Source organism: Hibiscus syriacus, unplaced genomic scaffold (assembly GCF_006381635.1).
Source record: "Hibiscus syriacus cultivar Baekdansim isolate YM2019G1 unplaced genomic scaffold, ASM638163v2 tig00110429_pilon, whole genome shotgun sequence".
Taxonomy (NCBI): Eukaryota; Viridiplantae; Streptophyta; class Magnoliopsida; order Malvales; family Malvaceae; genus Hibiscus; species Hibiscus syriacus.
In genome coordinates, this window is record NW_024062733.1 from 7,253,500 (window position 1) to 7,265,967 (window position 12,468).

At 33.4% G+C, this 12,468-nt stretch overlaps 2 pseudogenes; one reads left to right on the plus strand and one right to left on the minus strand.

Moving 5' to 3' along the window:
* The first annotated feature begins 2,595 nt into the window (after positions 1–2,595).
* On the plus strand, positions 2,596–4,944 carry LOC120125079 (annotated as a pseudogene).
* Positions 4,945–8,203: 3,259 nt separating this feature from the next.
* LOC120125012 lies at positions 8,204–9,191 on the minus strand (annotated as a pseudogene).
* Between the last annotated feature and the right edge of the window lie 3,277 nt (positions 9,192–12,468).

Here is a 12,468-nt window from a genome sequence, read left to right on the forward strand (position 1 = left end):
AAAATTTTATGTTCAACTAAAAATATTAAGAAAAATTAACATTTTAAGTTGTGTTCAACTGAAAAATATTATAAAAAATATTATATTTTTATGATATTTTTGGTTGAGTCTTTTTCCTATTATTTTTAACCTTAAATTAGGATATAGTTCTTTCGACTCTCCCATTTGTGAACTATAGTTATTTTCATTTTAGATAGAAAAATTAATTCTATATCATAAAGTAAAAGGAAAGTTTTATAATTTAGTATTGTGCATTCTATTAGCCATATTTTTTTAGAAGAGAGTGATGGTTTCATGAGTCAATGACACATGCAGGTGAAATATGAGTTTTGATCGGAGTAGGATAAGTCGAGGTCTGATCGGAGAATGAGGGAGTGGGGTGATATCGTGATATATTCATATTTTCTGAAAATTTTAAATTTTAAATTTTCAAATAATTTAAATAATATCTTTATATATTCTATTGACGATTTAATTTTATAATCACTGAAATTTTATAACTTTATATTTCTTAAATTTATATTAAAAAAAGTTCATAGGTTTTGAATATGAAAAAGTAAAAATAATATATATGTTTTTTTAAAAAGCACACGTAATATGTATCGAATACATGTTAACACGAGTACAATACGAATTGGACAATGATGACAAAGCGTATACATAAACTTTATCTTCAACTATTCGATGAGTGTATAATTAAAATATTTAAAAAAATCCAATTAATGCAAGATTTGACCATTGTTATTTGTCTGATGCTGAGATATACCTTTGACACATATAGGGATTAAAAAAAATCGGTTCGGGTCTGGTTTTTTTTAAAGGTAATATTCGGGTCGGGTCAGATTTGAGTTTAGGGTAAAAATACCTGACCCTGCCCAAAAAAATATAATTATGCCTTATATATTTAAGAATAATTACAATAATACATCTTTGTATATTATTTTTTTCAATTAAATCAAAGTTTTTATTGAATAAAAAAAATCAAAGCTCGATAAATACTCGACTCGAGTTCTTAACAAGCCAAAATGAGCTACTCTCGACTCTAAAAGCTTGTAAGTAGCTCGAAAATATAATATATTAAGATTTTATTTTTTTAAAATAAATTAACATTTTTGTGTTGATTTTTTTAAAATGTAATATAAGGTTTTCATGTATTTAAGGTTCAGGTTCGAGTTTGAGTTTGAGCCTTTAATCTAGTTAAGTTTAAGATTTTTTTCTTTTCGAGCCTTTTCGAGATTCAGTTCATGATTTTGAGTTCGAACCAAGCTTGAAAATTTTAGGGTCGTGAGTTTTCAAGTCGAGTCGAGCTCCATTTCATAGTTTTTGAGTCGAGTTGAGCTTGGCAATACTCAAACTCGACTCATTTACATCCCTATTAAGCTCCATAGATGTCAGTGGTGTGAGCATTCAATGTCAAAAAGTTTAAGAATTCTCTTTGAACAAATATTATCTTGTAGTACCACATATTAATAAAAAATGATAAATAATTAACATTTTAATTAGATTTACCATTATAATTAAAAGAAGTTTATTATAATTCCACTAACAAATTATCTTAAAAATAAACAATTTTTAAAATTATTCATTTTAAATACATTATCCTTTAAGAAATTTCTGAAATTTGAATCCTAATACTTTAAATAAAAATTATAAATTAAGAGAATCATTCTCTCAATAAAACCATACATCAATCCATTAATAAATAAAATGTCAACCGTTAAATTAGAAAAATGTTTTTTTTCTTCAAAATACATATATCTAAACTCACACACACATGAAAATAATACTCCTCGAACCTTTAAAAACATTTCTTAAATTTAAATTATTCAAAAATAATGATATTGAACTAGATTATAAAAATTTATTAATTATGTTATATTTATAATTATTGGGTAAATTATACCAATCATCATTGAACATTACTTTCTCCTATTTTACTCACTATACTTTAAATCCGTTCAATTTCTTCGGTGAACTTAACACAATTAGTATTTTTGGTCACTCGGCCGTTAAATATTTAATGGCGTTAAAACGATGTCGTTTTAAAAAATAAAATTTTCACCAAAATAATGTCATTTTGCATTTATATAATAGCTCATTTATAATATCATTTAGCGAGAAAAAGATTGTGTGACCAAAAATGCTAATTATGTTAAGTTCAATGAAAAAATTTAATAAATTTAAAGTATAGGGAGTAAAATAAGAGAAATAGTAAATGTTAGTGATGATTGGTGTAATTTACCCATAGTTATTTTATGTAGAAAACATTAAATATATTTTATGTCATACATTGTTAGAATGAGACTTCTTTGTATGGTGGAGTTGATAATAATATTAAAATATCAAAGAAAAAGAGGAACTTTTAAAAGGCAGTGGAAACAGGGTTGACGAAGCAGGCATGTATGACAGCTAGGGTCTCTCTCTCTTCTTCTTCCTTTTTGACAGTCTCATCAGTCATCACTACCCTCACCGACTCTGCTCTTTCATTAACACTCATTTTCTTTTCTTCGTTCAATGCCTTCAAATCCTATCTAACAGTGAAAGAAAAGAGTAGCAGTTTCAGGTCGAAATCCAGCCCACATTGCCCTCCTTGTCTTTACCAGCACCAAAAATGGCAACCCGGTTTCTTTTCACTGTCATTCTTTCTTTCCTTCTTTTGCAGCTCGCCGAACCAGACCTTGTCTCCGACAGAGCGGCGCTTTTGGCTCTCCGTTCCTCGTTCGGAGGCCGAACCCTCCTCTGGAACATCTCTAACAAGAGTCCCTGCTCCTGGGCTGGGGTTACGTGCGAGCAGAACCGCGTTACGGTGCTTAGGCTACCTGGTGTTGCACTCTCCGGCGAAATCTCCACCGGAATTATCGGCAACTTGACTGAACTGCGCACCATTAGTCTCCCTCTCAACTCGTTAAGGGGACGAGTCCCTTCGGATCTTGCTTTGTCGAAATCTCCGGAACCTTTACTTGCAAGGAAACCGTTTCTCCGGTGAGGTACCGGAGTTTATGTTTGGTCTTCATGCCTTGGTGAGGCTAAATATTGGTGGGAATAATTTTTCTGGGGAAATTCCAGTTGGGTTCAACAATTTAACGAGGCTAAGAACTTTGCTTCTTGATGGCAACAGCTTTTCTGGGTCGATTCCTGATTTGAGTTCTTTGAAGAATCTCGATCAGTTTAATGTGTCGAATAATTTGTTGAACGGCTCAATTCGCAAAGGTTTACAGAAATATGGGTCAATTGCGTTTCTGGGTAATTTGCTTTGTGGGCAGCCGCTTGGCAAGCCTTGCCCTGCTACAGCTACTTCTGCTCCTGGGTATGCAAGTGAGCCGGCTAATCCAATGAATGGGAATGAACCGGAGAAAAAGGAGGAGGAGAAGAAGAGCAAGTTGTCTGGTGGTGCAATTGCAGGTATTGTTATCGGATCTGTGCTGGGATTTCTACTGATTGTTATGATTTTAATGATTTTATGTAGAAATAAGAGTAGCAAGAAAACAATGTCTGTTGATATCTCGTCGATTAAAAATCAAGAAATGGAGATTCCTGGATCAAAATCTGAAACGAAGAATGGTGGATATGGAAATGGATTTTCAGTGGCCGCGGCGGCTGCGACCGCAATGGCGGGTGGTGGAGCGAAAGCGGCCGAAAACAGTGGTAGCGGAGCTAAGAAGTTGGTTTTCTTCAGGAATGCGACGAGAGTGTTCGATTTGGAGGATTTGTTGAGAGCTTCCGCAGAGGTTTTAGGTAAAGGAACGTTCGGAACAGCGTATAAAGCGGTGTTGGAAGGTGGAAATGCAGTGGCCGTTAAGAGGCTCAAGGATGTCACGATTTCGGAGAGGGAATTTAAGGAGAAGATTGAAGGGGTTGGAGCTATGGATCATCAGCATTTGGTCCCCCTCAGAGCTTACTATTTTAGTAGGGATGAGAAGCTTCTTGTCTATGATTACATGCCCATGGGAAGCTTATCTGCGCTTTTGCATGGTGAGAGCATTTCGATCCTTTAGTGGAGTTGATTACTCAGTTTTTTAAATTTATCTTTTGCTTCTAACTCTTCTTTTTGATGCTATTATGTTTGCTATTAGTAGGCTTCTAGTTTTGGTTCCGTTGTGAAGATGATCAGAAATTGAATTCTTTCATTTTAGCACTATTTATTGTCATTATCATCTAACTGGAGATCCATTTTGAATCCCTTATTCATCTCTTCATCTCTTGAGGGGATTATAGGTTGATTTAAAGTAATTATTCATTTACCTCTGCCATTTATGGGGATACCTCCATAGTCTGAAATGATAGTGTTGTGTTCACCTTTAATTGTTCTTTCACTGTTAATTTTGGAATGCAGGGAACAAAGGGGCTGGAAGGACTCCATTGAACTGGGACATTAGATCTGGAATCGCTCTTGGAGCTGCCTGTGGAATCGAATACCTGCACTCTCAAGGGCCTAATGTCTCTCACGGAAACATAAAATCGTCGAATATCCTCCTCACTAAAGCCTATGAAGCTCGAGTCTCGGATTTTGGCCTGGCAAATATTGTAGGGCCTTCGTCTAGTCCAAATAGAGTTCTTGGGTATAGGGCACCTGAGGTGACTGACGCCCGCAAAGTGTCTCAAAAGGCTGATGTTTATAGCTTCGGTGTGTTGCTTTTGGAGCTATTGACTGGGAAAGCCCCCACCAATTCGATCTTGAACGAAGAAGGAATTGACCTCCCGAGGTGGGTGCAGTCTGTTGTTCGCGAAGAATGGACTTCCGAGGTGTTTGATCTCGAGCTCCTCAGGTATCAGAACGTGGAGGAAGAGATGGTCCAACTCTTGCAACTCGCGGTAGATTGTGCTGTACAATACCCGGACAAGCGTCCCACCATGTCTCAAGTGAGGAACCGAATCAAGGAGCTATGCAGCTCTAGCTTGCGAGAAGATCTAAATGCACATCCTGCCTGATTAAGACCGAGGAAGAAGATGGCGGATCCGGATGAGTTAAGCTGATCAGCTAAAGCAGGCCACCGTACACCATTTCATATGTTGGGTGGTAAATGGATTATCAAAACCCTTTTTAATGTTTATTTTCAATGTCCATAATTAGCATGTTTAGTGGCATTATCCCATTGTCATTGTCATTTTCTTCTTCCTCCTCTCTAATTCTCCCATTGTCTGTTGGATTGTATTTCTTCTCTTTTCATTTATACTTTGAGGTGGAAATGTGTTCTAATGTGGTTGGTGTTGGGTGGGTATTGGTGGTTGTAATTATTACTTTTGTTTTTGCCTTTGCAGCTTTTTTATGTGTTTAAGACCACAAATGGGAATATTTTTTTCAGTAACATAATCATTGATTTGGCTGCCATTACGACCTTTTTCTTTTATTTTTTAAAGAAGGGTTTAGCAAGAGAATCTTTGAAAATTGCAGACAAATAATTAGAGGATAAGAATCACAGAGGGTAATGATTTTTGGGTATGAAATTTAACAAAGTGTTTGATATATTCCAAATGTATGTAGACAGTGTGTACGTGGGATTATGATGGAAGAATATGACCTGACATTTTATGTCCTTTTACCTTTTTTATTTGGATAAATTATACCATTATCACTGAATTTTATTATATTTTCTATTTTACTCACTGTACTTCAAACCCGTTTAATTTTCTCACTATACTTAACATAATTAGCATTTTTGGCCACTCAATCATTTTCTCACTAAACGGCGTTGTAAATGAGTTATTATATTGATACAAAACGATATTGTTTGATGAAAATTTTGTTTTTTTAAAAACGATGTCGTTAAATATTTAATGGTTGAGTGATTAAAAATATTAATTATGTTAAGTTTAGTGAAGAAATTAAACGAATTTAAAGTACAATGTATTAAATAAGAGAGAACAAAGTTCACTGATGATTCGAGTAGGTTACCCTTTTTATTTATTCAATACCCTCCCTTAGCTTATGGGACATAAGATTATAGGATGGGAATTTAGAGATGGGATCCACTTAAATTTAACTTTAAAAACATTATTTTTATTTTTATTTAACTTGATTTGATTAGGGGTGTTCAAATGGGAAATTCGGTTAACTGACCGAACTTAATTACTCAAATTTCATTAACCAATTTTTTCTCCATTAACTGTTAATTAAACCTATTTTTTTTTAAATTTAACAAAACCGAACTAAGTTTGATTAATTGATCAGTTAAGTGAATTAACCAAATTAACCAAAATTTATAAATAATATATAAATAATATATAATATATATATTAAATATTTAATATTTTTTTGTTTATTTGGTTAATTTGGTCAGTTAATTCGGTAAAAACCGAGTTCAAACACGCCTAAAGCTAAATAATATATATATATATTATTAAATATTTAATAATTTCAGTTAATTCAGTTAATTAACCGATTTCGAACCGAGTTAATCGAAACTAAAATTAAAAAAAAATCATTAACCGTTAATCGACGAACCCAAAATTAATCGACCGATTAACCGATCGAAATTTCGGTTCGATCGGTACACCCCCTAGATTTGAGTATAGAAATACCCTATTTAGTTCCATTTTTAGATTAAAATTTGTATTTGATATGATCTGATTGAATATATATTCAATAAAATAATGGTTTAAATGAAAAAAATAATATATGAAAGATATTATTATAACTACTCTAAATATATAATTGATAATCATAATATTTTATTAAAAAACTCGACTCAATCCTATCTTTAAAATAACTTTACCTGATCCGATGCAATTTGAACTTCATTTTTCTTTTCAAAAAATTAACTCAATTAAGTTAGATCAGATCAAAAGCCGTCAAAATCAGATAAAACGTGGAACCCTAATATGTTATCATATTTGTATGCAAGAGATAAATGAATTGGGGGGGTTTTGACTTGAATTATTCAAGGTTCACTTATAGATACACAAGTGTTAATATATTGTACTTGAATTTTTTTCATAATCTCTTTTGGTTTAAATAAAAATTAAATATATAAATTCGATATATCTGCTTTTCTTTAATAAATGATAAAGCTAAATAAAATAAATGTAAAATATCATTCTACTGTTAAAAGACTCGTAAGAATGAAAAATAAATAAACTCATGATATATTAATGTATATCTCTATCTATAATCTATATAAAATTACAAGCCGAAAGATATTTTGAATAGATTAAAATAACCTTTTTTAATAAATTATTAATTTACATTTAATTAAAAAATACTAGTTTATTGTTTTAATCGTGTGCATGAACTTGAATAAACCCCTTAATTATTTAATAATATAAATATTCATGTTTAATAAAATATTCTTCTACGCATATAACGATTAGAATATGTTTAATTTCTCGTTTTTTTTAGATTTTAATATAACTAAAAGTGTATGAACGCAAATAAAAAATAGGTAAATTGTACCATTAACCATCTAACTAGTGCCAATTTTCATTGTGAATACCATTTTTGAAATTTTATCAATCAAGTCATACAACTATTTAAATTCATTCAATCATGCCACTTGACATTAACATTTACGGAAGTGTTGACGTGAATAAATTAGTAATATTAGTATAGCTACATATTTAATCTTCAATATTTATATATTATATCAATTTGGTCATAATTTTAATTCAATTAAATAAATTTAATCTCTAATTAGGTGGTGACACATGTCACTACCCAAATTTATATAGGCATAATGCAACAAAATAATCTCAACGTTTGACAGTAGTGTCAAACTTGTCCGTATTGTTTTTTTGGAACATTTGACCACTGAATGATGGATGAAAACCGTCGGTCAACTGACGATCAACGTCATATGCTGACGGAGCAAGCACAAATGGTCATGAAAGATGACGTGGCACCTCCATGACATGTCCATGTCGAAGATCATGATGACGTGGTAGTGTCACTCTCTGATTGGTGTTTCTTTAAAGCATCTATTAAAATGGGAAACACAAGGGAGGGGAATCAAACCCAAGCAAAGGCTATGGAATAGCATAACCTTTGCCACTAGACCAAGCTCCTTATTTGGTTAACTAATGAACTAAATGATATTTAATAGATTTCACCGCCCCATCTTACAAAATCTCTTCCACGACGATATCTACGCCACAAATGCAACCACCACATTCATGGGTTGCACTTGCACACATGCTCGTATCCGATACTTGCAATCGGATCCAATAAAATGGATATGCTCCTATCCCTAGAATATGAAACAAAAAAATACTAATCAAGCCAGTTGCAGATGAGATCGTCTTCCCCAGCATATACAAGAAGCTTGATTCCATCCTCAATGAGAGCAGGAATACCAGCTTCCAGATTCCTCATCCAGTCGACCAGCATTGCCTGATAGACTGTAGGGCTACAGGACACAAAATCTACATTCCCAACACCAAGGGAATCCCTAACAAATTTCCTCATCCAGTCGACCAGTAATGCACCTTTAGGTTTATATGAATTCCCTCCTTGGCTTTGTTTCCTCGGTGGACTCGACCAGCAAAAGCTGGAATGTAGTGCCCAGCGTATGATTCTCCAGTTATAAAAAAGTCATTCTTTACAAACGCAGGGTGCTCCACAAAGAATGCCTAGCATAATAAAAGGGAAAAAACCCAGTCAAAACAACTTATTTCTCCTTAACAACATCGTATAAACTATAAATAATTCAGTAGAGAAATAACTATACTAAAACCATCTTCCAAGACAAACAGATACCCGTAAGAAAACATATAGGTCATTGCTAACTTCATCTTCATTATGATGAATGTCTCTTTGGTCAGAACTGTAACTAAAGCCTGTATCAATAGGTTGGTCCACATAAAGAAGGTTTTATGCCTACAAAGAAATAGAGAAAGGGAGAAATTAGGGAAAGAAGTTCATCACTCATCAGTAATCAGTATCCCACAAGTTAAAACTTTTAAATATTACATTAGTATAAGAAAGATAGAAATTAAACAGTAATTGTGCAAATACCAAATACTAAAGAAGGAAAAATAAGAAGAAGAAAAATACATTGTCCAAACCATAGTGGTTCCAAACAAGAGACATGTTATCAGCAATGGTGAAGGGGCCATTTTCATAAAACACAGCTAATTCACTGCTACAACCTGGTCCTCCGGTAAACCAGATTACAACAGGGTCCTTTTTGCTATAGCGTGATTCAAAGAAGAAGTAGAACATTGTGCCAAAAACAGCAAGACGTTAATCCACTACAAAGGTAGTTCATTAATGATAAGGCTGGGAAGATGAATCTAAAGATTTTAATTAAGACTTCCTTTTCCATAAAAATTGCGAGAAAGATTTGTCTTGGCCGTCTTTCGGGTGGGACCGAAATTTGGCTTCGACTTAAATAAAATATTAGAGTCGCCACCGATCATTTAAAAATATTTAAGTTGATCGGATACCATCTTACCTAATCTGCGTTTTACCAGAAATATGTCGGGCTCGAGAGTCGGTTACAGTCAAGGAAGGATTAGCACCCTTAAACTGCCCTTTCATTACCATTTAATTTATCGGTTTTCTTAATTGCGAAAATTAAAATTAGAATTTAAAATTTAAAAATTCGATCATAATTATTTACCTTTTGATCAATTAAAATTATCCTAAAAAATCATAAAAAAAGTTAAAAAAACAAAACAAACAAAGACAAAGAGTTAATATTAAAAATATAAAAATAAAAAAATTTAAAATACCAAAATAGCACAAATAGAAAATTAAAGGATTAAAATAGTGAATTTACCAGAAATTATACATTGAAAACAAAATATTCAACCCAAAACATGTTCAAAAACAACAAAAAAAATGACTAAACTGAAATAAAAAAAAGATATCAGAATCAAATGATAAAATAACTAATGCTTCTAAATTAAAATAAATGCAAACAAGATGTCAAAAATAAAATAACATAAAACATATAAATGACTAAAACAAAATAAAACAAGATATATAGCCCAAATTGAAACAAATAACAAAAAGGTCAATTTTAGTGATCTAAATAAAACACGACAATAATAACAGGGACCTAAAGGATGTTTACCCATGATTTAATGCTCCAAACGTTACCTAGGCTTAAAACAAGGACCTAAACAATGATTTAGCCTAAACTTAGGGACCAGAATAATATGTGTTTCCTAAATTTAAAGGACATATGCGTAATTAACCCACGAATATGGTGACTTAAATACAGAACACGCTAATGGTCCAGGGACCTTAACGCGATTTACCCTAAAATAAAAAATAAAGTATATTCCTTCTCCCCCAATTATTATTCTGCCCGATCCTAAATCCCTAACATCTCTTCTCTTCCTTTTGCTCACCACCCCACAACAGCCAACGAACCAAGCTTTGTCGCCTCGGCCACCCTACATGGGTGGCCACTTTATTCCGACAGGGACTCCAAGGCATGGGAACACCATGGTCAGCACCTCAACAACCCAATCAATGACCTCTCTACCCATGTGCGAGAGCCAAGCCGAAGATGGACCACTATAGACGGTGGTCCCTTAACCCCAAAATCGATTTACTACTCTACATTCTCTCAAGTGAACCTACTAGCAGCAATCATAAGATTTGTATGAAAACAACGAACGAAATTATAATTTAGATAGTCTTTTTGCTATATTCTAAAACGTTAGCAAATAAACAAAGCGTAAAACCTACTCTAGAATTTTTGCTTTCGATTTTAGAATTGGATACTAAACTCTCCTATCTTATTTTATATTTTTTTAGATATCACCGAATTTACATAACACCAAAACTAATTAGAAACTAGACCCTACTCTAGAATTGCATTCTAATAGTTGAATTGATAAACTGAACAGAAAAAAATACCTCTTTACTCGTAAATTTCTAGTGATGAAAAAAAAATTATTGCTGAGAATTTCGTCCCCCCCCCCAATTGTTTACATTTTCATTCAGCTTTTATAGCTTTTTTTCTTACATAGCTTTTACATAAAAAATAGCAATTTGCAATGTGATCATACTTTCTCACATGCATATTTATTTTTTGTGAGTTGACATTGGCAGGAAACAAATATTAGTGTTCGGGGGTAACGGTGACAGCAAGTTGATTAGAGTTGGTGAATCGGGTCGGTTGGATCTGGATTCCGGGTCGATTCAGCTCCAATCGGGTCTGGGCTTGTCTTGAACTGATGTAATTGGGCTCAGACAATTGGGCCTCATTTGGGTCATTAATTGGGCCTGTAAAATATAGGTAATATAGTTAATAATAATAATAATAATAATAATAATATAATAATAATAATAATATAATAATAATAATAATAATATAATATTTTTAATCCCGGTCAAAAATGGGTATCTACAGCTGTCCCTCTTTGCACATTCTTGTGTTAACAAGAATAGGGAAAAGACGAAAAAGACAACCAGTTTTTGTCCGATCCACTTTTTTTTTTGTTTTGAGACTTGATAGTGTTTGATTTAGAGGACGACACTGCTCATACGTGATGAAGAGTTCAAGTCGTCTAAGGATGATAACAAGGTTCCTACGTGATGAGAACGGCTGGTTATCTTAAAATATGATGACACGGCTCCTACGTGATGAGGATATCTGGTCGAGGGATGACACGGTTCCTACGTGATGAGGATGACATACCATCTTTAGGGATGATAACACGGTTCTTACGTGATGAGGACAGTTGGTTATCTTAAAGGATGATGACATGGCTCCTACGTGATGACGAGATCTGGTCGAGGGATGACACGGTTCCTACGTGATGAGGATGATATGTCATCTTTAGGGATAGTGGCTTCAAGAGAAATCGACTCACAGATGATGCTTCAAGAGAAGCTGTATCAAAAGAGATAAAATTTGTTTCAAGGGAAACAATCTCAAAGATATTTGTTGTTTCATGAGAAACGATCTAAAAAATAATAAGATTCGTTTCAAGAGAAACATTTCAAAGTTTGGTTGTTGTTTTATGAGACACGATCTCAAAGAAAATGGGATTTGTTTCAAGAGAAACATCTCAAACGATCTCAAGGAAACTAAAACTTGTTTCAAGGGAAACAATCTCAAAGTTTGGTGTTTCATAAAAATTTGTTTCAAGAGAAACGGTCTCAAGTGAGACAAAATATGTTTCAAGGGAAACAGTCTCAGGAGAGACAAAATTTGTTTCCAGGGAAACAATCTCAATGTTTTTATGTTTCAAGAGAAATTGTCTCAAGAGAGACAAAATTTGTTTCAAAAGAAACAATCTCAAAGGTTTTAAATAGTCTGCTTGTTTCTGCATGTTAAATAAATCCTTTCAGAAGATCTAATCGTTGACTTAAGGAAGTCAAATATGTGGATGACATGTTTGCTGTAACACTAAGTCAATTCATTGGGCACAATATCCTTCTTCATGAAGGTGAAATCGTGGGTGGCTCATTCGTCGTGAAGTTGAGCTTTAAGTTGGATAAGCTGTCGCGGCCATCTTTCTGGTGGGCCTGGAATTTGGCTTCGACTTAAATAAAATATTAGAGTCGTCACCGAT